The sequence below is a fragment of the Sinohyriopsis cumingii genome, chromosome 5 (genome assembly GCF_028554795.1).
Source record: "Sinohyriopsis cumingii isolate HCF-2022 chromosome 5, ASM2855479v2, whole genome shotgun sequence".
Lineage (NCBI taxonomy): Eukaryota > Metazoa > Mollusca > Bivalvia > Unionida > Unionidae > Sinohyriopsis > Sinohyriopsis cumingii.
In genome coordinates this window covers 71,642,722-71,668,874 of record NC_142965.1, presented here as the reverse complement: position 1 = coordinate 71,668,874, position 26,153 = coordinate 71,642,722, and the positions used below count along the sequence as shown (strand labels likewise).

Sequence of the window (26,153 nt, the reverse complement as noted above, 5' to 3'; positions counted from 1 at the left end):
AGATAGCCACATGATTGATGAAAATTGTATCATTGCTGTGTCAGAACACAAGTTATGTCTGTGTGCTATATATTTCTGAGATTTAACTGAATTACTTTTATGTGTGTCCCACTTTGGTTGATATTTTGAGTTGTGTTAGGGAATGGAATAAGGGACAGAAAGAGAAATAAATTACAGGTCATGTCATGGCACGATTGTATCATATTTGAAATTGTTAAAGAAAAGCATGATAGAGGGTTTACCTGTATTTGAGTGATGTACCAGTATGTTAATTACAGTGGGCTTAACTTGTATGCAGCTTATTGTGTTACATGTCTGTATGCTTTAAATCATATCCAGAAAACTGGAATACAAAGTCATTGCTATATGTATTTCTGTTAATAATACATTAGCAGCATTGTGCCTTAAACATTGGGATTGTAGAATACCACAGTTTGTGGCCCACATGCCTCAAAGGCCATATCAGCTTATGGTAAGGTCCTAAATCTGGCATGCATCATTCATCATTCATCAACAGTTGGTATATTTAGCTTCAGCTAGACTTTCTGGCCATGAATGCATTCGAATTTGTGCAGATGATTTGGTTTCATCATTTTACATTTACCTGCTGTTATTAAAATTTTCAAAGACTTGTAACTGCCTTCAATGAAATTGCTGAACAGAATTCTACTAGATTTAGCAAAAAGCCTTTTGCCTTGAAGGACTTTAATATTTTATGCAAATAATGCCAATCCACCAGGAATAATTTAATATTTGTTACAAATATTGCCAGTCCACAAGTAATTATTTAATATGTTACATATAGTGCCAATCCACCTGCAACTATGGATGCCATTACCAAAACCCCTGACTAAATTCTATATTTGTTATTTTTGGAGACACATAACACTTATAACACAATAGTGGGTGGACAAGGAAACCCATATCACATAACACTTAAGTTTTAACCAACTATATGTGTTGGGACAAGGCTAAGAGGTGTCAACAGTAGCAATTATGGATGCCTTTACCAAAAATAGAAGAACCTAAAAATGACTTGTTCAAAACCACTGGGAAAAAATTGACCAACATTTATTGAAAGCATCCTGTCATGAATGCCTTTCTTCAAGCTGCACAGATGTTGATGTCATTACTGAAACAAACAAAAAATCCTGTTGGGTCTCTTCTTTTGTAAATGTGTAAAAATGTGGTATATTTTGCCCAGCTGTAAAATCCTGGTGCTCCTTTCATTTGTGGGTAGAACAGACCAACCCAGTTCCTTGTTGGTTATTGCCTTTCCTTTGTTTCAGGGTATTATTGGGATGCTTCTACTTGTTCTGCCTGTCAGACATACCCTAAAATTAAACCAAGAAAACCAGGCTATTATTATGGTGGGAGGGGTATTGTGAGTAATTAAGTGTTCTGAAGTTTACAGTGTCCCTTTAAAATTAAGTAGGGAGACACTGTGACCACTTACAATTTAAACCTAGCATTGCATCATTTGCATCTAGTATGCCACTAGCTTGGAGTTGACTCATTTAAAAGCAGGGAATACTGGTGACTTTGACATTAATAGTTCACGGTCACCGTTTACAGGTATGTCAGTTTATAGCCCAGGGCAAATTGGGTTAGGTTGTGGTCTATGAGCACACTAACAATAGAACAGGTGTTGAAAAGACCACATTGTGAGCAAAATCTCTGTTTGTGGGGCAGAATTGTCACTTTTATCTCCCTTGTAAGTTTGCCATGGTTTAGAAATATGGGGATGTCAATTTAGCAGATGTTAATGAAATTATGCAATAGAACTTTGCAAATTGTATTTAGGTGTTCCTAAAACTACCAATAATGCGATTTCGCAAGGGGAGTGTGGAAGATAACTACTTTGTACCACATGTATTACATACAGACTGGAGGTTGTAAGAATGTTTTTAACTCGCTACCCACCCCAATGGTAATTAATGTCGGAAAGGTTAGATGAAACTAACCACGTCATTTGGGCTACCAAAGTTAAATGTTATTGGCTTTGGCTATTTTGGGTCAAACCGAGATGTTGGGGATGAAAAACAATTTTTCTCAAACTTTTTGCAACGAATTAAGTATATGGCACTGCCACACTGGCAAAGTGAAATTAACAATTCATGTAAATGTGTGTTGTATAAAATAATGCACAAAACTAGTTTAGAACAGGAAAAATACCTATGATGTGGATTATCATTTTTTTTTTAAAAAAAGTTTTTTTTGCTGAATTTGGGTGCTCAGCGCCTATGCCAAATATAAACAGGTAGGCATAGTGATATTGAGAGAAATAATATGTACTGTGAATTATGCCGTAAAATAAGTTTTATTCGGTAGAAGATAAATTCCATTTTGTTTGTATTTGTCCAGCTGATGACATTTAAAGAAATAAATGTTTTAATGGAGTTTATTATCTCCTAACATCTGTACAAAACTTTGTATCCCTAATCAGTCTTAGTACAGTAAAACATGTTCTGAGAGACTACCCCTTTTGCCAACAAAAAATGGTCTCTCAAGACAGGTTTGTACAAAAAGACCAGTTTCCAAGGTCCAGAAAAATTTAAAGGAAGAAAAAAACACAATCACTGTACATATATTCTATTCTTTATTAATAGTTATTGCTAAAATATTGTATGCATTCATCAGAAAACAAAATTATATAGCAGTAAAGACATACTTCTATCATTAAACATGAAATCATATTAACATTTGAAATTGTTTCTGATTTACTCCTTTTTCTTCATAATACCCTAAATTTGTTTGAACGATGTTTAAACTATTTTACTTGTGGTGTGCTTTTTTCACTTCTTTCCGTTACAATAATTATTTTTTCGATCATTAAAATTTGTCTCATTTCAGTTGGAGGTTTTTCCATTGTTATTAAGGTACTAGGTGTTAACAATATGAGTGCTCAATTGTAATATCTACTGTAAGGACGGTTTTGAGATGGCTTTGGGAAAATATGACAGATCTATACATATGCATTGCGTATCTGACAATTAATGAAATAAAAGAAACAGTTAACTCATCCAGAAATAGAATAATTGACTCAGAGACAAAACAAAACAGCTTCATTCAGTGAAGACATGCAGGGATTAACTCTATAAACAAAGTGTACAGACTGGTTGCACCAACCTGAATAGACAACAGCTTAGTGACTGGGATGTAATCCCTGTAACATTGGGGGGAAAAAACCCAGAGACAACAAACATCACAAGCCTTGAACACCTTCAATCAAATCCTTCAAATGATTCTAATAGACAAAGACCCTATTCACCCCCAGGCAATACAGGTAAATTTTAAAGACAAACATATGCAACCACTACGTTAATTTCAGTACTACAATTGCTACATTAGCCTGGCTTATGGACTGTACCATCTGTCACTACATACAAACCGGTTACCAGAATCCTTTTTTTTTTTCTATGCATGTTTTTGATCAGAGCAATATTTACTATTCAAACGATCACTTTTACAAATGATTGTGTAACGACCAGTGGTGTCTGTCTCTATTCTTGTGATATGGTGGTTCTTATTGCTGGACACATTCCTACTCGTAGCCTGCATATCGGCAGTAGCTATGATCATCCTGCTGTGATATGGCTGGGAACCAGTTGAAGTGCTTGAATATGAAATACTAGTAGCATACATAGAAATTTCATATACCAGTAGCCAGCCTCTTTTTCTTTTCTTTTTTTAGAACATATAAGCGGTCATTGGATTAAATAAAGGTCAGTGGAGGTTATCCCCATTTTTGCAATGCAATCATTCATGGCAATGTAAAAATGCAAATTTTGCTAAGACATTGTGGTCGCTGGTCATGTTCAGCTGGTGGTTGTTCATGACAGAGCGTTTATATAATAAAATCAATCCGTGCATTGTGATTGTGGTTAGAAATGACAGACGCTGATAGCAGAGGTCGGTCATAACAGTTTTCACTGTAATGTATTACTTATAAGAAATCTTTCTTACCGTATCAATTTGACTTTTCATCTCAGGCAATCTATAACACCTCGTATGAATGGTGACGTGGTAGTAAAACCTTTTTAATTTTATGCATTGATTATTCATACCGTATTTACCGTATGTTTTTGGACACCGTTTGTTTTTGGAAAATATAATATTTAAATGCCTTGTAAGTTTTCGGACATTGCTCTGCTATAATTTTTTCTACAATTTATGTTTTCGGACACAATCTAGGAAGATCTGCTGCTTCGTTTTGTTGTAAAATTCACAGCGTGTTTACCGTTAATTTAACTGATACAAAATTCGCTTCATATGGTAGATAATTATTTATTGTGATCATGAACTTCCACGAACTAATATAATTTAAATTTTTTAATCGTATGTATATATTTATGTATGTATGTATGCAGATAGATAGATAAACATTGTTATATTAAGCCATACACAATAAATAGCAATATCAAAGAATGAAAAGAAATATGATTTAATGCTGTAATATATTTAAATATATTATTCAATATCAAGTAGCTTGTCCATAGCCTTTTGTAGGTCCTTGGGCGAAAAGCCCTCAAATTCTGTATCACTATCATCATCCATATTGTTTAATTGTTTGTCATTTCTGATAGCGTGTTTTCACTTCCGCTCAGATTGACACTGATGCCGCACACCTTGAAAGATTTAATAATCATTGTGCGCTTTTCCTTCAATGTGTCCATGGCATTTACAACCCAGTCCAATACAGTCTGTTTGCTGGCTGTCTTGATCCGTCCGTTGCTGCTTTCATTAGATGATATTAATGCATTCGTAGCATCCCTGATGTATTCCATCCAGCTGCGGCGGAGGTAGCTCTTAACAGCTTTATTGATGCTCACATCAAGAGGATGCAATTTGGATGTGCAGCCTCCAGGTATTATTGCTGGCACAACATTTCCACACCACAACTGTTTCTTCACGTCATCAGTGATGTGAGCCCGGAACAAGTCCATAACTAATAGTGATCGCTCTCTTCTGGTGAATGGCACATAAATTTCTTCAATCCATCGCAGCATTAGCGTTTCATCCATCCATGCTTTCTCTTGAACTGCGATAATCCACCCTTTTGGAGCCTTCAGATCTAGCTGTCTCTTTCCATTGAAAATAATCATTGGAGGTAATACGTCACCAGAACCTGCAAAGGCTAAAATGACAGTAATGTGTCTCTTCTCCGCGCCAGTTGTACGAATCAGTACGCTTTTTGTTCTTTCTTTGTCCACCGTTTTCCCTGGCACAAGATCAAAGTACATTGGTGTCTCGTCCATGTTAATAATAAACTTATTGTCAAACTCGTCCTCCTCACGTCTATCCATCACAAACTTGTGGAATGAAGCAATCTTTTCTTCCAAATCCTTTGGTAAACGTTGGGCAAGAGAGGTCCTGCTTCTGAGCACAAAGTCATGTCTTTTCATGAAACTCTCTCCCCATGAACGACCGGCATCGAATTTGCTCTCCGGAAATTCTGTTTGAGACAAGCTCCTATATATATTCCCTCAACACTGACTGGAATTTGTAAGTCACGTTGAGTGAGCACTCATTGAGCTATCTTATCATCCATAGCTTGTCCATATGAAATGGGTCTTCCACACTTAGGCAAATGTCATTTCAAGTTCAGATCAGCAGAAAAGTTGATTTTCATCCAGGTACTCACCGTGGATTTCGGAATCTTGAATTTGTCTGCTGTAGGTCTAATTCCCAGACATTTTGCATTGTTAACGATATCCTGCTTTTGCTCTAATGTATAATGTTTATAGTGACCACGTACAGAACCGGGTGGAGCACTCTCAGGTTCAAGATAATCAGACTCGTCATCTACAGCAGCTTTCTTCGTAGGCGGTTCTTTTTGTGATGCGTCCTCAGAATCATTAATTCGAGGTTGCTTCTGTGGACGGCCTACTGGCCTCTTTGGAGACGATTTTGGCAAGGGAGAGTCCCTCCACGAACTAGGCAGTGCCTCCTTGCTTGTTGCATAACGAATGATAAACTTTTCCATCAAAATTATTACAGTACTAACAATATTATGTTTCACAACGACAGCTATCCAGTATATAAACTTTTGATAGTGGTGGGTATTTTATTTATACTTTATATTTTAATAGCTTGATTGGCTAACAAAAATATGATTGGTTGTCAGTGTAGACATTATTACACACGAAACCACTTCAAACAGGTGTGACAGTTATGGCTTTGATTAGAAACCATGACCCCTGCTTTATATCATTAAACAATACATTGGAGAGTCGGTATGGATAGTAAAATTCATTGGCATTGTGCAACAAAATAAACCCCTTTTCCCTGAGGCATTATATACCAAGGTTTAAACATAGTTACTGTTCAGTTGGTAGTAAACCTCTTTGTAGATGATAAATATTGTTTGTGAGTGCTAAATGTTCGGTACATCGTGTGCTTTTTTAATGAAATCCAGATGGCTGCAATTTATTTCCAAACACACGTCAAAGAAATCCCACAAGTTTTATTATTAACAATTATCACCTAGACACCTTGAAATCTCCGACATACCGGTACATCAAAACAGTCTTTGAGCAGTCGATTGTTTCGAGTCAGCAAGCTCTGCTCATTTTGAAGCTACCCTCAGCTAGGTGTGGAGAAAAAAAGAGAGAACCACAACAAATAGACCACCTTTATTTTTTTTTAAAAATACCAACATATTAAACACGCCGACTCGTATATTGCAACTTGCTTTTTATTTTTACACTTCCTATGCATGCATACAACACTCACCCCATATGGAGCCTCTCACCTTTGGTGCTCTAAGATTAGCCATCATACATGTACCGGTATTTCTACTCTCGATACTAATGTTTCTGTCATAAATATCTTAATAATTATAATTCCAAAATCTTTTTATTTAGTTTGCATTAATATCTTAATTACACAGAAATTAAGCTTGCGCGCATTGGTAATGTAGATTTTAATGATCACCGATTAGCAGAGGGTTAAACTGGATTGCAAGATTATATAATAATATGGCGGTTCTTTTGGAAAATACGCACACAATCGTGGCTCTAATACATGTATGGCTGTGTTTTCTGGTGGATGGACATGTATCACATAGACAAAATAGGCAAGTAATGCCTGTTTTTCATTCATTATCCTTTCCGTGGTGCTTGACAAAATACTTGTTTTACTTCATGGCAGCACGTCGTCATGTGAGCTAACGGTAACTTCATTACAGACATGGGGGGGGATAAATCTTTCTTCAAATGTATGTTTTCAGACACCTAATTAAAGAATTTAATATGTATTCGGACAACAGAAAAAGTAATTATTTGTTGCAGTCCGAAAACATACAGTAAATATGGTAGTTAATTATATATACTTATGTTTTACACCACATTTTATTACTGTACACCATGACACACACTGTATTTACTTGTGAATTTTGTAATATGGGCCAGTGGCCTTAATTACAGAATAAAGTATTATTATTATTATTACTACTACTTGTATGAGATCCAACTGCAGACTGCATAAACACGTGTTCTGGTATAATTCTTTGGTAAATCTCAATTTGACATTTGTTACGACTAATTAATGTAACAGACAACATAGACCCTGCTCTTTTGTCACATTATGTGATTCCAGATCAGGGTCTGTGTTGTTTGCAGTTTGGAATGACTTTTACACAAGTAAATGTGTATATGGTATTGGGTTTTACTTGCTATCACTGGTCTATATTAAGTTGAATTTTTTTTTTGAGGTTCTGGTTTTATGCACAAAAAATTATTTTGACTACGCTCGTTTATCCTGTATTTTACAAAAGTGAGCCACATTTGTATGAACCAGTTTTATTTCTTTGACAAAAGGCCATGTCAGTATTCAGAGTCAGCTAGTTGGAAAAAAAGTGGATATAATCACATTTTGGGTTAACTTCTCTAATTTGTCTTGCCTTGTACTATCTCATTCTACTCTTTGTGAAGTGTCAATTTTTATCATTTCATCCTGGTATTTTATGGTAAATCCTGTTCTTGGTAGGGGGTTATGAAATATTTGCTCGCTCTGTGGTTGTCTTTAAAAAAGCACCACCACTTCAGGGTTAATGATTCAAACTTTGGTTTCCTGACTTCATTTATTTCTTTCCAATGAATAGAACTGCATACTGCTGGTAGGAATGAGGAAGTGGTGAGTTATGGTTTCTACTGTATATTCTCACTTATAAGACAGCTATAAACTGTACAGACCAAGATCTGCCATCCCATAATGCACAGGCAGGTCTGAGTCTGTAGTTTGTAAGGAGTAATCAGTAGAACAAGCAAGATATATGCAGGTACATTATGCTACAGCAAATCATGATCAATGTTGTTTGCAGTTAGACTGGACTTATAAGTGAGTATATATGGTAAATTAGTATTTGTTTTGCTCCAACCTTTATACAGGTATTGGAGGGTGTATCAGTTGTATTGTACAGAGCTGAATAACAGACCTACCATATGTACATTAAGCACAACTTCAACAATTATGGGTGTGTGTCTGATTTGGATTTTTAATGTAGCTTTAACAATTTATCAGTCATATCCACAGTGTGGCAGTTTATAGTGATGTCTCTAGGACAGAGGCATCATGTCACAGACATGTAGCATCATGTCCCTCCCAGTCACATTATCCTGACACCAGGCCGACCAGTCCTAACACTAACCTCTTAACACATTAACCCCTAGATATTTTTGTCATTTTTGCCTGAAAATCGAGTAGGAAACACATTTTGAAAGCCATTTCTGAATAGACTCGAAAACAACAAATCCCCAGTCATCTTTCAATAACATACTGCCTAGTGGTATTAGAAACATCGATTTTCGTTGGCTATTTGACTCACACATGAGCAGAAGGGTAAAAGTTGGATTTTTTTAAAAAAAATTCTTGCTAAATGGAGCCATTATTTTTGTATGGAGACCACTCTTTATTCCAAATGCCCATCTTATCCTACTTTTTGCAAAGGCTCATCTGTCTGTTTGCAGTTCATACCGGTTTGCCTTAGATATGAGACCAAAAAGTCTAAAATCCGGGTTAAAACAAAGTCGGGTCCAAAAAATGAGGTTTTTATATCTGTATTTTGTAGTGCAACTCGATATTCCAGATTATTTGGTATTGTTGTAGAGCTACACGTGTCTACCTTTCTATAATACCAGCCACTTTAGTGTATCATGCATGACCATGATGCTACAGAGCTCGGCAGTAGGCTACTACCTCCTGCCCCATAAAGTCGTCGCTAGGGGTTAATGTGTTAATGCTGAGTACCTAGTGATGCAGCTGTTAGTACCATTTTTATAAGTCTTCTTTAGTATGACTTGGCTGGGGTTTGAACCTGCAACCTCCCATATCCAAGGTAGACACTCTAACCATTGTGTCACCAGAGCAGTTCAGTAATATGGAGACATGAAGTGTGTATTAAAATTGACCCATTTTGAACTGACCCTAAACTGTGGCAGTTTGATTCTGTCCATCTCTTTGGATGTGTGCATGTCATTGTGTATGTATAGCTGCTATAAATCAGAGTTTTCATAAGGATTACTTTTGTCAACGTAATATGAGAACTGAATTTGTACGTCCCATAAAAAAATTCACGGAACAGTTAAAATCTGAATTGAAAGACAAATCCAATTTGCCATAAAAATACAACCTTTCCAGAATAGTGTTGCATTTCTTGTTTAAGGTTGTAAAACTATAACATGGTCATTCCTACAAAAATAAGTCTTTATCAAATGTGCTCTCATTATAAGTTGTAATCTTACGTAACACTGTTATTATGAATCTATGGTCTTAATGTAATAGAAAAGATCAGCAAAGTTTTGTAAAATTCAACAAATAGTTTATTTCTCTTGATGTTCAAAGTGAAAATTTGAAAAGAACTTGCACTACTATGAATTAAATCCAAAATAGTTCAAAACTTATATCACTATGCCTAATAAATAAAGTTCTGAATAAACTTGGGTGGTATTTCAAATAAAATCCAGTGCTGAAGTGTTGACATGCCTGTAGTGACCGGTTGTCTCAATTGTACTGACGGCTTGAAGTGTAATAATATGCCAAGTCTTTTGATGAATCACAATATAAACTAAGAAGTCCTTAATTGAGTTCAGTATAATTCCAAGCTAATGTCACTGTCCAGAATATTATTGAACACTTTGTAATTCCAGAGAATTAATAATTTGAAATAAATAGTTCTAGCCCAAATCAAATACTGAACACAACAGTAAGACTGATTCTCTTCAAGATCTTACAGCATGAATACATAATTTTTCCAGCAATCAATATTGTATAAAAGACAAAGGCACAAAAGAATATACAAGATGAGGGCTAAAAGTTCATTTCTAGAATGATCAAAGTTATAACTAGAAGTTCTGTTACTAAAAACATGATAAACATTAGGTACTGACTCATACTAAGATAGTTGTAATATTAATTCCTATACTCACAGGGAAATGTAGACTATGCTTTATTTGTTTACAGAATTTAAAAAGTCACTGATTCTGGTCATGTGGACACTGAACTTATTTTAGACAAGGTCAGGTACAAGATATAATAATACATACCCCACAGCATATAATAAATGGAGAAAAAAAAAACACATAAACAGTGCAAATTAATTACACACAACACTGTTCACCCCTTCATGAAAAACATGATCTTTCATGGCAGGTTGTCATCCAAAATAACAGCCTTTCAAGATGGGTTATTTCCCAAGACAGGTTTTCATTTGTTTTTGTAGGGGTGCACTGCTCAAAGAATTTTTTTTAGGCACAGGCCATATATACTGGTGACTTTAATAAACTCACAAGCCCTGACTGAAATTCCCCAAGCCCAGACAGATCATACCTGTAAACTCTCAAGCCAGAAGAAAAACCTCCAGATTTTGGGGCTATTTCCACAACTACTTCCCAGTCTCACAATATATCACATATATTTTTCACAGAGAATTTTCGATTATTACATTATGTGTGTCAATTTTCATTTCTCAGAAGAAAAAAACCCATACATAAATAGATATATCGTATTGCAATCCACAGATGCTATATTCTATTTCAACACTTGTGTATCCTGTTGTGAGGAAATAATATCACACTATAATTTTTATTTTTATTCAATAAATAGAATGTTAAGATTAAACATTATTCATGTAAATTTAAGATTTTTAAAAATCCCTAAAACAGTACTATAGTAAGAGAAATTTATTTTTTTAAATTGTCACCAATTAGTTTCAATCTAATGAATGATCACTGTGAATGCTGTGTAATTTTCTCAGCAAACATAATGACATCGTCTGTCTGGGTTTGAGTGGCGGGCTTGGCCAATGTGGTATGTGAGAAAGCTTGCCAATAGTTTCTCATAAGTCAGTGGTTCTTTACAGGCTTTTCCAAGGTTCTTCCTTCACCATTTACACTGGCTGCCATGTATAGCCTATCTTGTGCTGAAAAGTGGCGTTAAACCCTACAGCAACAAAATGGCATCTCCATTTCCATCAAAGAAACTCAGCCAGTAAACACCTGACATTCCAGTACCGTATATGTATACTTTAATTATCATGATTAAATTAAAAGATGGAATAAAACAAAATATACCGCGCAGTATTTGTGGCCCAAAAGAACTAATTCAGAGTAAATATTTTGTTTAGTAAACAGTGTTGCATGCCTTTAGAGTTAAACCTAAGATAATCAGGTGGTATATAAATTGTGGGAAAAGCAGTTGCCACATGTACAGTAACCTGTGACTAGATTTGAACTGTTAAAATGAAGTCCTTGGCATCTTAAGTTACAACAAAATAGGGCATCGTTTATTTGCCAATCAATTGATGGTGCTTATAAACACACTGTAGAACATAGTTTCTTTAAAGTATGTCCGAAAGGCAGTCCTTTTCACAAGATAAATGCAGTGGTATGGATTTACTGTTAATTAGCCAAACCAGCCTTATGCTTATGTACATAAGTACTTTGTACTTAAGTCTATCCTTTAGCTAGTTTAGCTACATCTGACCAGACTATGAAAAGGGGGAGGGGCTTGTCCTTGGGGAAAGTAAGGTGTGTCGCATGGAAAAATGGCGTGTCCCATGGGCGCTCGCACATTGGGTCAAGGGGGTGGGGCAATACTCGCCTCCCCCAATCTCACCTTTAAACATGTTTTAGCCTACATCCATAAAATTTCCCTAATGAATATTATACAAGCTGGCGGTCATAGTCAACTTTCTCTAGTTATATGTGAGATCTTCCGTCCCATATCACTTATAACTGGTGGGGTCTCTAGCAGCAACAACAGCATGCTACTTTCCCAAGTTGTTTGGCATCTTTGCGCTGATGTCATGTGTCAGTACAACTTCGCTTGATTTGGATGAGAAAATATTTTCCTATCTTCCAAAAGCAATGGCTTGATATATGGAGTTGATATCCCAAAACACATATACCAAAGATTTAGGAGCTCCCTCACATAACCTTAAGGGTCAGAAGATGACCTCTCTCTGAGGTCAAGGGATGTAACTCCTTCCATCTGATACCGAATAAGTCTATTCTCTTAAGGTATTATGATTGGGTAGTGTATTTTGGAGAACAAACCAATTTTTGTGGTAAAATTGTTTTTGATAATACTTGGCTGATCATAATATTTTACATGCTTCATGCTGCATGTGCATTGAGAGGAAACTCAATAGTGACGTGCATTTAAGAAGTAAATTTACAGCAAATTACATATAGTATATGATGGAAAAAATCAGTTTTTTTTATTATAGATCCACCAGTTTCTAAAAACATGGAAAGGCAAAGATTAACACATCAACCCTGGAGGTTTTTGTCATTTTTGTCTGAAATTTGAGTAGGAAACACGTTTTGAAAGCTATTTCTGAATACATCCGCAAACACCAACTTCCAGGTGATTTTCCAATAATAATAATGAGGACTTTGTATAGCGCCTAATCTTTAGAAGCTCTAAGTGCTTTACAACATTAGACAACACCAATAAGATAAAAAAACATAATAATATTATTACAAAAACAAACACCATGAAATAAGAAAAACATTAAAAAATAAAAAACATGCTGAGAATATTTCAGGTAGGAAACATTATTAGGTCTTTAAGTTTGTTCTTTCAGTCGAAATAAGTGAGTTTTGAGAGCCCTCTTGAATGTGATCACTGTCTTTGTGTCTAAGTTCAGTGAGCAATTCATTCCACGTTGCTGGGTCCTGGTATGCAAAAGAACGCTGTCCATATGACTTTGTTTTCATAGTGGGAATAATGAGTATACGATTGTCAGAAGAGGAGTGTAAGTATCTTGCTGGTGTGTACACATGGGTGAGGTCAGATAGGTATGTTGGACTAGAGTCCGACAGTGAAACATAGCACAGAGAACAAATTTTGTGTTTGATTCTGTATCGAATGGATAGTCAGTGTAGGGTACAGAGCAGCGGGGAGGTGTGCTCTGATCGTGGTACTCTAAGTATGATCCGAGCAGCTGTGTTTTGAAGTTTCTGGAGTAGATATTGAGATGAACCAGACAGAATTGAGTTACAATAGTCCAGTCTTGAAAGTACTAATGAACACACAAGTGTTTTAGTGGCATCAACTGAAAGATATTTGCAGCCTAGCACATGTTCATGACATGTTGGTGCAATGTGAGAGTACTGTCCAGAGTAACACCTAGGTTTCATAATGATTGTGTGAATTTAATGTTGGCGTTGCTGATATTTATTGTTTGAGGTAAAGGATGTGAATGAGAAAGTCCTTGTTGTGATCAGAATGACCTCAGTTTTATCATCATTCATCTGCAGCTTGTTACATGTCATCCATGATTTGACATCAGAAATGCACCTCTTTACACCTTGGATGGTAGCATCAACTTCAGTTGGGTGGCTAGATTTGTATATTTGGGTGTCATCAGCGTACAATTGGTGAGACACTGGATGATGATCTATGACACTTGAGAGCGACTGAGTGTACAGAATGAAGAGAACAGGTCCAAGAACAAACTCCTGTGGAACACCACAACATAGATCAACTGGGCTGGAGTGTATTCCATTTGCAGATACAATTTGTGTCCTGTTGACCAAGTAGGACTTGAACCATAGTAAGGCTGTATCATGAATGCCAAATACATGCTGGAGACAATGAAGTAATATATTATGGTCTATTGTGTCAAATGCTGCAGACAAATCAAGGAGGGTGAGGACTGCAATCTTTCCACTATCCATCGCAGAAAGAATGTCATTAACTACTTTTAGAAGAGTAGTTTCAGTACTGTGGCAAGGGTGATATGCAGATTGTACATTGCTAAAAAGACTGCTTGAATTTAGGTGAGATACAAGCTGTGATATAACAACCTTTTCTAAGATTTTTGATATGAATGGGAGATTAGAAACTGGCGGTAGTTCTTTAAATCATTATGGTCTAGTGTTGGTTTCTTCAGCAGAGGCTTTACAATGGCAGTTTTGAAAAATGATGGGACATCCTCGGATGAGAGAGAGTTATTAATAACATCAGTTAGTGAAGGCAATACTGGATCTAAGCACTCAAGCAGCAGTGATGTTGGAATTGCATCAAGTTCCACATGACTTTGGTGAACTCTTCATCATGATTGTACGTACGAAATCCATAGAGTCAGGTTCAAAAGCTGCTAATGGTTGCCGCTCAAATTCTGTATCCCAACTGTATGGTGACGACGAGTCAACTGAAATTGTGGTGTCAAGCTTATCTCTAATGGTTTGTACTTTGTCATGGAAGAAATTTGCAAACATGTCCGGAAGGTCGACTGAAGAGAAGGCAGTTGGAAGTGGTGTTGATTTGTTCCTTGACATTAGCTTGTTAGTAATCTCGAAGAGCTCTTTGCAGCTGGAACTTTCCATGATCTTAGTAGTGTAGTGGGCTGATTTCGCTGCATGGACTATATTTGTGACATTCTTCTTAGCAACTTCATAGATTTGCTTATTAATAGTGAGTCTGGTGGAAAGCCAGAGCCTCTCAGCTTCATGGCGGTCTCTTTTAGCAGTGCGAAGCTGGTCCCTAACACTGCTATACCATGGAGAACACTTTTAAATTGATACTCTGCACTTGGTAGCTGGGGCATGTTTGTCAAGTAATGAACACAGACAGTTATCAAGTTGTTCTGTGGTGGGAGGTAAGCAGGTTGTTAGGTTAGCTTGGATGTCATGCATTAGTTTGGTTCTATTTATCATACGGAGGTTTCTCTTAGTAGCAGATAAAGGTGGAGGGTTAGGGACTGATACGTCAAGATGGCATATAATGCAGAGGTGATCTGATGCAAGGTCATGGGATACCAGGGAGGACCGTAGAATGTTATCATCAGGTCTATGAAGAATCCAGTCTAAAATGTGACCATGTTTATGGGTTGGTTGGTTAACTGACTGTTTGATGTTGAAAAGATTAATGGAATCGATGAGTTTTGATGTATTTGAGTTTCTGGGACAGTCAAAGTGAAAGTTGAAATCTCCAAGAATAATCAGGTTGCCACATATCGAATTTCCATAGTCCAGGAGATTCAGAAACTGCTCCAAAAAGAGAGAGTCAGCCAGCTTGTTTTTTCTACTAGGAGGAGGGCGGTGAAGGCAGAAAAAATGGACTGACCTTTGCTCCATTGTGAGTATGGTTTGGACTAGTTCAAACAATGTGTGGTCAAAATTGAATGTTGTGGTGTGGTTAAGACATTTTATCATGGAGTTCTTTGTGATGACAGCAATTCCACCTCCACGAGAATTATGGGGGAACGACTTGATGGAGTAACCAGTTGGTGTTAGATCCATCCGCACACTTGGGCTCATCGCCTGATGTTTTTAGCCATGTTTCTGTTGAGAAAAAAATTTCAACATTCTGGTTGTTGATGAAATTAACTATTTCTGTGCGCTTTTCTGGTGGTCCTACTGACTGGGCATTGAATAATGCAATGCGCAGAGGTATTTCTTGGATAGTTGACACGAAGGTTGATGAATTAATAGGGATTTGAATTAGGTTATGTAAAGTAACAGTCAAAATTTTTTTTAATGGTTGTGCCAAAATAAGGTAGATAACTGGGATTCTTCCTGTTCTACGCTGGCCAGCTTTGAAACGTTTTTTTTTTTTTTTCGCTTCTGTTTACATTTAGGTAATGATGAATGTAGTCCCATTTCATTTAGTCTAGAGCACAATGTATTGTGGAGATCCAAGGAGTGATCATTTAAAGCAATTAATGAGGGTCCATCATAGCATAAACGGGTTGACTGGCAAGTATCACGTGATGGCGGTTTGTTCAAAAACAGTGGAGCAAAACAGCTGAGAAAAAGTCTAATTATTCTCATTTTCAAAACAAGGAGATGAAGAAACACATACAAATTTAACAGCCAATACATAATGAACACAATAACAAAACAGGTAACAAGCAAAGATATCATGAAAACGGCACTAAAAAACATAACAGCTGCTTCAAGCCGGTTAAGCGATAGTGGCCATCTTGGTTATATCAATAACATACTGCCTAGTTATGTTAGAAACATTGTTTTTCATTGGCTGTTTGGCTCGTGCATGAGCAGAAGGGTAAAAGTTCTTTTCTATTTATTTTCTAAACGGATTTATTATTTTTGTATTGAGACTACTCTTTATTCCAAATGCACATCTTATCCTACTTTTTGCAAAGGTTCATCTGTCTGTTTGCAGTTCCTACCGGTTTGCCTTGGATCTGAGAGCAAAAAGTCTAAAATCCGGACACAAAATCGGATTCTGACCATGGGCACATTTTGGGTAGAAAAAATCGGGTCCAAAAAATGAGGTTTTTCCCTCTGTATTTTGTAGTGCAACTAGAAATTCCAGATTGTTTGGTACCATTGTAGAACTGCATCTGTCTACCTTTCTATAATACCACCCACTTTGGTGTATCATACATGACATTGATGCTACAGAGCTCGGCAGTAGGCTACTACATCCTGCCACTTAAACTTGTCACCAAGGGTTAATGTGTTAATTGTCTGTGTTTAGCATTAATCCAATTTTTGCAGACAGCATGGACACAGATCTCAGATTACATCATGTGAGGTTGCTGATTGCGACATTTTTCGTACTCTTATCATTGTACTGATATCTGATACTGTAGATTAATATCAGATCATTGACTAACTAGTTAGCAAACTTTCAAACAAGTTTAGCCTTGGATCTGAACATTATACATCAGTCTGTATGGTAGGTAGTTATTTTCATGTATTATTGATATCCGTATTACTGCTTCCATGACCTAGTGGTTAAGCGTCACCTCTGATGTGGGAGGTCGTGGGTTTGATCCCCAGCCGAGCCATATACCAAAGACTTTTAAAAATGGTACTAACAGCTGCCTCGCTTGGCGCTCAGCATTAAGAGGTTAGTGTTAGGACTGGTCTGCCTGGTGTCAGGATAATGTGACTGGGTGTGACATCATGCTGCATGTCTGCGGCATGATGCCCCAGTGCTAGACACTGCCACACTGTAGACATCGAAGCGATATGACTGACTTTTTTTTAAAGCAACGTTAAAAATCCAATTCACTCACACATCACACACTCATGTATTATTGATACCCATCAAACACTTTCAGCTGTATGGTAGGTAGTTATTTTCATGTATTATTGATACCTGTCGAACACTATCAGTCTGTATGGTAGGTAGTTATTTTTATATGTTATTGATACCCATCAAACACTATCAGTCTGTATGGTAGGTAGTTATTTACATGTATTATTGATACCCTTTGAACACTATCAGTCTGTATGGTAGGTAGTTACTTACATGTATTTTTGATACCCTTTGAACACTATCAGTCTGTATGGTAGGTAGTTACTTACATGTATTTTTGATACCCTTTGAACACTATCAGTCTGCATGGTAGGTAGTTATTTTTATGTATTATTTATACCCATCAAACACTATCAGCTGTTTATAATGTGGGTGTGTCTCATTACTGTCAGTGATAGAAGCAGATTGTCGTATAAGGCACTGTGATGAAAAAAATTGCTTATTATGGCATTATTTTAATAGTTTGTATGAAGACATTTTTTTGTTCTGCAGATTGTTTTAGCACTATTGGGTATAGAACTTTCATTGAGATATAACTATCAGCTGTATGATTCTTTATAAATATTTAGAATGTATTTGTAGGCCTTCTCCTGTGAAACCAACAATTCATTGAGATCATTAATAGGAATGATTAAGAATGATAGAATACAATGATTTGAATAATGATTTGAAGACATCTTTTTTTTATATAATAATTTTTAAAAAAATTCTTCATTGTAAATTTATGTCTTTTGCCATACATGCCCACCATTACTATGCCAATTAAATCTGTGACTTTTCGTAATGTGACTTTCAGTCCCACCTGTATTTGTGACATTTTGTCAATGATTTTTTGCCCTGTGACTTTCTGTGAATTTTCCTGTTATACTCTTGATTATTTTTGAAAATCATGGGAATACAAAATATAATAGGTTGATTACAAAGGGTTGGGTGGCAGGGATGGTTGGCCACAATAGCCACTTTTGGTACCATAGTAAAAAAATCAACTGTTACTTTATCTACATGTACCTTATTTAGAATGTATGTATGTATCACAGAGCAAAACTGTGAATATACCATTCTGAGTGGTGCACTTAAGGATTTATAATGACGAAAGTCATTGTTGATGTAGAGCTTTGGGGTAGGGGAGTGTCTCTTCAGGCATCATAGTGTATATTACAGGCAGATCACATTCTTTCATTGCTATGTTAATTACAATTCCAATGAAGTGACTACAGTAAAATCTCTTGAAAGACTGCCACTGTGAGAGACGACCTGTCCTGAGAGAGAGAGACTGTGTTCTCATGGCATGGATTTATTGATCGCTTAGTGTCATTAACTTTTATAAAAGACCACCTATCTTGGGAGACAGTAAACAAATTTCCACAGAAAGGGTGGTCGTTCAAGATAGGTTCTACTGTACCACTTGCTGTGGGTATCTTACAAGTGGATAGGGTATGTTTGATAGGTCAGGCCCCAGAGTGATAAATTACTGAATAATCACCGAAACATGAGAGACACCCTACTTGATCTCTTGTTACTGCTGTCTGATGTGCCACATAAAAGGACAGTTCCGGGTTGATAAACATTTTTTTTGTTTTGCTGCTTCAGAAGTTTGTGATTATCGTTCACATATTGTATTATGTAGCCATCCGGAAGAGAAAATAATAGGTGCATGAGTAGAAAAATCCATGACCAAGCTGCCCAAAGCAAGTAAAAAATCAGAGTTTTGCAACCATTGGTTAAGTTTTACAATCACTGACTAGTTTGGATAATGTTGGCTATAGTGTTAGTTTGTTAGTTGAAAGCAGTGCCAGAAACTGAAAATTCCTTGAGCCCAAAACCTGGAACCAACTTATAAATTTGAGGACCCACTATTTTCTCCATAGTGAAGTCTACTGGTTTTAGCATGCTGTCACCTAGTATTACCTTATGTACACAAACAGAATATTTATTGGGTTTTGTCTTTCGAGAAAGCATGCAATGGTGTATTTGAATGTACTTTTTCAAAAGTCCAGATGAGATTTACCTTGTATATCAACCAAATGAATTCTGTGAAGCAATTCATTGCTCTACCAGTGTATATTAATGTGCTGTTTATGGACTGTTGAAGTTAAAGGTAAATACTTTTTCGTATTACACAGTGTAAGAAGAATTCATTTTTATGATTCAGCTTAAGGAAACAACAAGAACTTGAAATCCATGACAGAATTTAGGTCAGCGTGTAATCAGGAAATTTCCAAATGACTAATCATGGGCATCTGAGGATAGAAAGTTTACAGATATCCCAGTAACATGGAGCACAAGCACAGTGAATGACTGTGCATTGGTCCTGACATTCAGTTTTATCAAGGAGGGAAACATCTGCTAAGCAACATCAACAAAATTGGTAAATGTAAACAAACATGCATGTTGATATTATTGGTGTAGGAACTACGGATTCCAATTATACATTTCCATAGCTGAACCTAAGATAGCTGTTTATTAGGACTTGTCTGTTACTTCTTTTCTTAATGCATGTTTCCATGGTTTTCACATCGAATGTGGCATGGCTAGAATCACAAAAGCAGTTGGAAAAAATTGGTTTTTAGTGCATATTACACATCATTGCATATTACATGTCAGTTAATTTACTGATTGAGTTAATCTATTTCACACCTGTATCCAATGGCTTCATTTGAAATATCAAACACAAATACAATGTACTTAGTTGTTACACACAAACGTAATGCTGTTCATTGTGCATCACTGGTCAGTTTTTGGAATAAGGTTGACACTTCTCAAGGTAATGTAAGCACTTCTAGTTTTTGAAGGTATAATGCCTCCTTTAAATTTGGATGAATGGTTCCAAGAATGTCTGGAATTTGAAAGTTCCAGATTTTAGAGATTTTTACAATAAAGAATTTATTGGAAAAAATTTGTTCCCTACTAGAAATGAGCCCAGTTTTCATGAGTTTCGCTTTGCTGTTACTCGAGAACCACTCCGGTGACCTAGTGGTGAAAGCATCTAACTCGGATGTTGGAGGTCACAGGTTTGAACCCCAATGGAGTCATACCAAAGATTCATAAAAATGGTACTAATAGCTGCCTCGCTTGGCGCTCAGCATTGAGAGGTTAGTGTTGGGACTGGGCAGCCTGGTGTCAGGATAATGTGACTGGGTGGGATATGATGCTACAATGTCTGTGGCATGATGCCCCAGTGCTAGACATCTCTATAAACTGTCACACTCCAGACATCCTAGCGATATGGCTGCAGAAATATGTTAAAGTGACATTAAAAATCCAACACACACACACACACACACTCAAGAACAGTTTTAGAATCAGTTGATGATAATGACAAGGTCCACAGCACATTGGCACAACACATTTGAAAGGCCATAAACTGGCAGGAATTAATGGAGTGATCCAACTTTTGCAGCCTTTGCAAATTTCAGATGTGAAGAAAGTGTGAGTGTTATTGAATGCTTAGAACAGACTTGGAAGATTCTTGTGAGAAGTTTAATGTGTTTTTGTGGAATGTTATTACATTCTTAAATTAGCAATTTAAGTGACTGCCAGGATTGAAAAGGTGTTTGTCCTTGAATGAGGTGAACAAATACATTACCTTTTGTCACACATTTAAATCAGTCTTATTGATCTGTTGATTTTGAGAAAGCTGCATTTGTGTAAATTTGCAGTATTGGGATTATCAGTGTGGCAGACCTTTGTATATACCAGAAGACTTGATTGACAATATGTTTATTTGGTGTGTTTTTTTCTTCTAAAAATGGGTAGACTGTGAACATTAGTACTCTGCGTAATTAGTGTATGTATGTATGTACATGTACATAGTATTTGATTGGCACTTGGGTTTCAAGGAGCAGCTTTGGTATCTTAGTCTTGTTCCATTGGATTAAAAATGCGGCTAAAGTGAACCATGCTTTTAGGAGGATTTAAATTTTAACATGAATGTTTGCTATCTGTAAAATTAGAAGTATGCATGGTCCATATGCCTATGCTTTATGTGGATTATGCATTCAGATCACACATGCGTTCTAATCTTACATCATGGAGAATTGTAGTGAATAATGTATTTTTGATTGCACTTTCATTTGAATGAAGGATCGTTGTAAATAAGTACTGAATCTAATATTTATACATCATTTTATTTTTCTTTGTTTCATTTGTGTTAGTTTTGTAGTACTAAAGTACTTCACACATTTTATCTTTTTTCCTTTTTCCCTAATGATTTGAAACAAATTGATTTAAGGCAATGACTAGAAAAACAGCTGACAGATACTTTATAATTTTTCCAAATGAGCTGAGATAAAATAAGGACATTTTTATTTTGTTACTGTAAAGAAATTAAATTGATATTATTAGGAATGAATCGTTAAGAAAATTCAGGGAGAAGGACTTTCTGCTTCACCTATGGCTCGTTTATTGGATAGGTCATTAAATTTGTGACTCCATGTAACAACAACATATGGTTGATTTTTTGGAAGGGTCATTAAATTTATGGTTCAATGTAACCACAAAATCCATGAAAATGCACAGTATTTACCAAGGAAGTGAACTTCTTATGTGATCAACTGGTTTTAGTATGGTACACTTTCATTTACATTTTATGTGATCAACTGGTTTTTAGTATGGTACACTTTCATTTACATTTTATGTGATCAACTGGTTTTTAGTATGGTACACTTTCATTTACATTTTGTGTGATTAACTGGTTTTAGTATGGTACACTTTCATTTACATTTTATGTGATCAACTGGTTTTAGTATGGTACACTTTCATTTACATCTTATGTGATCAACTGGTTTTAGTATGGTACACTTTCATTTACATTTTATGTGATCAGTTGGTTTTAGTATGGTACACTTTCATTTACATTTTATGTGATAACTGGTTTTAGTATGGTACACTTTCATTTACATTTTGTGTTTATGACGGAAGTGAGCCAGTTATGTGATTGATTAGTTTTATAGTATTCTCACACCATCCCGTTTGTTTGTAACCCCCCCCCAATTTAAAAACAGAAGGCATCATGATGTAAAAATTGCACAAATTTTAGTTCATTCATTGATTTATAGTTTCTAACATGATTGTCACCATGGGGTCCTAAGCACTGTCAGCTTGTTGTGATCTGAATCAAACAGGAATTTATATAGCAACACTGTTACTATATTTGCTTGGGCCAGTCTATGTTTTCAAGCAACAGATGTGATGTAGTTCACCATCTTTGAAAAATCATAATAATTCCATCAATGGTGGATTTGCATCTCTTTGAACACATATATACAAAAGTTCCTCATTTTTACTTGTTAAGTTTGTTTTAAAAATAATATAACCAAATATTGCAAAGATATGATGCAGATGACAGTTTTTACTGAAATAGACAATTCTAGAAGCCAGTCTGTCTGCTTGTTTACATCGAGAGCTCCATTTGTGTTGAAATGCCAGTATGTTGGCAGTGTTCGGAACCCCTTGGCAACAGTCAGGTTAGAAATTGTAAATCAGTGAATGAAATGACTAAGTTTTGTGTATTTTTTTTATATCCTTTATGCTTTGTTTTTAAAATTAGTAGGGGAATGCAAATTGATGTGTATGTGAATACTATGGTACAGTTCACTTTCATTTTTACATTTTATAATCTAGAACAGAAATCACAATGTTTAATCTACCATTTGTATGTTTTATAATCTAGGAGAGAAAACACAATGTTTAATCTACCATTTGTATGTTTTATAATCTAGGAGAGAAATCACAGTGTTTAATCTACCATTTGTACTTTTTATAAACTAGGAGAGAAATCACAGTGTTTAATCTACCATTTGTACGTTTTATAATCTAGGAGAGAAAACACAATGTTTAATCTACCATTTGTACTTTTTATAATCTAGGAGAGAAAACACAATGTTTAATCTACCATTTGTATGTTTTATAATCTAGGAGAGAAATCACAGTGTTTAATCTACCATTTGTACGTTTTATAATCTAGGAGAGAAAACACAATGTTTAATCTACCATTTGTACTTTTTATAAACTAGGAGAGAAAACACAATGTTTAATCTACCATTTGTACTTTTTATAAACTAGGAGAGAAAACACAATGTTTAATCTACCATTTGTATGTTTTATAATCTAGGAGAGAAATCACAGTGTTTAATCTACCATTTGTATGTTTTATAATCTAGGAGAGAAATCACAGTGTTTAATCTACCATTTGTATGTTTTATAATCTAGGAGAGAAATCACAATGTTTAATCTACCATTTGTACTTTTTATAAACTAGGAGAGAAAACACAATGTTTAATCTACCATTTGTACTTTTTATAAACTAGGAGAGAAAACACAATGTTTAATCTACCATTTGTACTTTTTATAAACTAGGAGAGAAAACACAATGTTTAATCTACCATTTGTACTTTTTATAAACTAGGAGAGAAAACACAATGTTTAATCTACCATTTGTACTTTTTATAAACTAGGAGAGAAAACACAATGTTTAATCTACCATTTGTACTTTTTATAAACTAGGAGAGAAAACACAATGTTTAATCTACCATTTGTACGTTTTATAATCTAGGAGAGAAAACACAATGTTTAATCTACCATTTGTACGTTTTATAATCTAGGAGAGAAAACACAATGTTTAATCTACCATTTGTACTTTTTATAAACTAGGAGAAAAAACACAATGTTTAATCTACCATTTTTACTTTATGATGTGACTGACTGGAGTAGAACAAAACTGTGCTTGCCAGTTGTTCACTTTTGTTATCTGGATAATTCATGTCTGTAATAACAACCAGTTCTTATCAAAAAGACAATACTAGACATCTAAGGAACACACAGAACTAAGGATTCTAATCATCTTACCACTTTGAATGGATTTGGAGTTAGTGTTAACTTGTAGTCACTCATTTGGCTTGTTGGAACAAAAACTGTGTTGAGTTTAGAAGGGGGGGTGGGCATTCAAGAGGGGGATGACTGTTTGATTTAATGGCACTTTCAACATGTTATTGTCTATATCATGCTTTCCCAAGTGACTGCTCCAGTGGCCTAAATGGTTAGAATGTCTGACTCATACCAAAGACTTATAAAAATAGCACTGGCAGCTGCCTTGCTAGGTGCTCATCATTAATATGTTAGTGTTGGGACTGGTTGTTGATGTTGTTGTAGGGTTTAATGCCATTTTTCAGCACACGATAGGCTATACATGGTGGCCAGTATTAATGGTGGAGGGAGAACCCAGAAAGAACCACTGACCCACAAGAAGCTACTAGCAAGCTTTCTCACATAGCCGCATTGGCTGAATCCGAGACTCGAACCCACGCAGACAGAGGTGAAATGGCAGTGATCCATAACGGAGGGTGCTTTAGACCACTCAGCCACTCGGGGCCCTTGTTAGGACTGGTCAGTCTGGTTTCAGGATAATGTGACTGGGTGGGACACGTGTTACATATCTGCGACATGATGCCTCGGTGCTAGACATCAGTATAAACTGCCACACTGAAGACATTTACAATATGACAAATTTTTTAAAGCTACATTGTAAATCTAAATCACACTCTTTCACACACATACACACCCCTCTCCCAAGCTCACACACAGGCAGCCAAACCTGAGTTGGCCTGGATGGGTATCAAGCTCAACCCTTGGATTTCAAGCCTTCCTATTTTAATGTTCAGCATCTGTATAAATATGAACATAGACTGGTGGTAACAGAGAGACACTAATCGTTATAAATCTGTACATAGACCTGTGATATCAAAAGAGACACTTATCATTATAAATCTGTACATAGACCTGTGCTATCAAATGAGTCGCTTCATATATGTCACGGTATGAGAGGTGAACATCTTGTCAGTTGAGTCCAATTTTTTTCCATTGGACACAGTTTCTCTGTATTACTGTTATTATGACTGTATGGTCATAAACTTGGTAACAGAAAGAAACAAAACCAACAAGTTTTGTAAAATTTACCAAGCAATTTAATAATAATCAAACTTAAAAAAGTTGAAACTTTTAGAGGAATTTACAGTATTATGAATTGATGAAATAGTCAGTTAAAATCCAAAAGAATGATATGTTCTTTATAAATTTCAAATCCACATATATACTAGCCCACCAGCAGACCTGACATGTAAAAATGGCATTTTTGTCCACAACTCCTTTGAATAATTCACAACAGACCCAGAATGATATTATAGTTCAATAAGCACTTTCAATTTCTATTGGATAATCCAAAACTTTCCTTTCAAGTAATATCTAATACAACATTAAAATAGGTCTGCAGACTTGACATTACAACAGCAACACAAGAAATTTGAATGAGAAAATTATCAAACAACAGGTCCTTATATACAGGTGTAAAAGGCAAAAAACACATTTTAATCTACTTGTCACATGGCAAATGGCAAATCTGCAACATTGTAAAACAACTCACATGATCTTGCACATCTAATGGGAAATAACTTGTTTCTTCTAAGAACCCACCTGTCCGACGTATACGATGGGAAACAACAAGAAACTTATCAACATATTTACTCATAATTTTATTACAAGTTGTTGTAAACATATATGTAAGCATGTTACTTCAAACATGTATGTAAGCATCTGTTTATAGATCCTATGCAATTTTACATTCTTAATATCTTAAAATA

The 26,153-nt window shown here is 35.7% G+C and overlaps 1 protein-coding gene across 1 annotated transcript in view; it reads left to right on the top strand.

The window, feature by feature from the left end:
- LOC149799417 (serine/threonine-protein kinase 24-like) overlaps positions 1-26,153 on the top strand; it is a 120,223-nt gene that overhangs the window by 10,920 nt on the left and 83,150 nt on the right. The gene's annotated exons all lie outside the window — the stretch shown is intronic.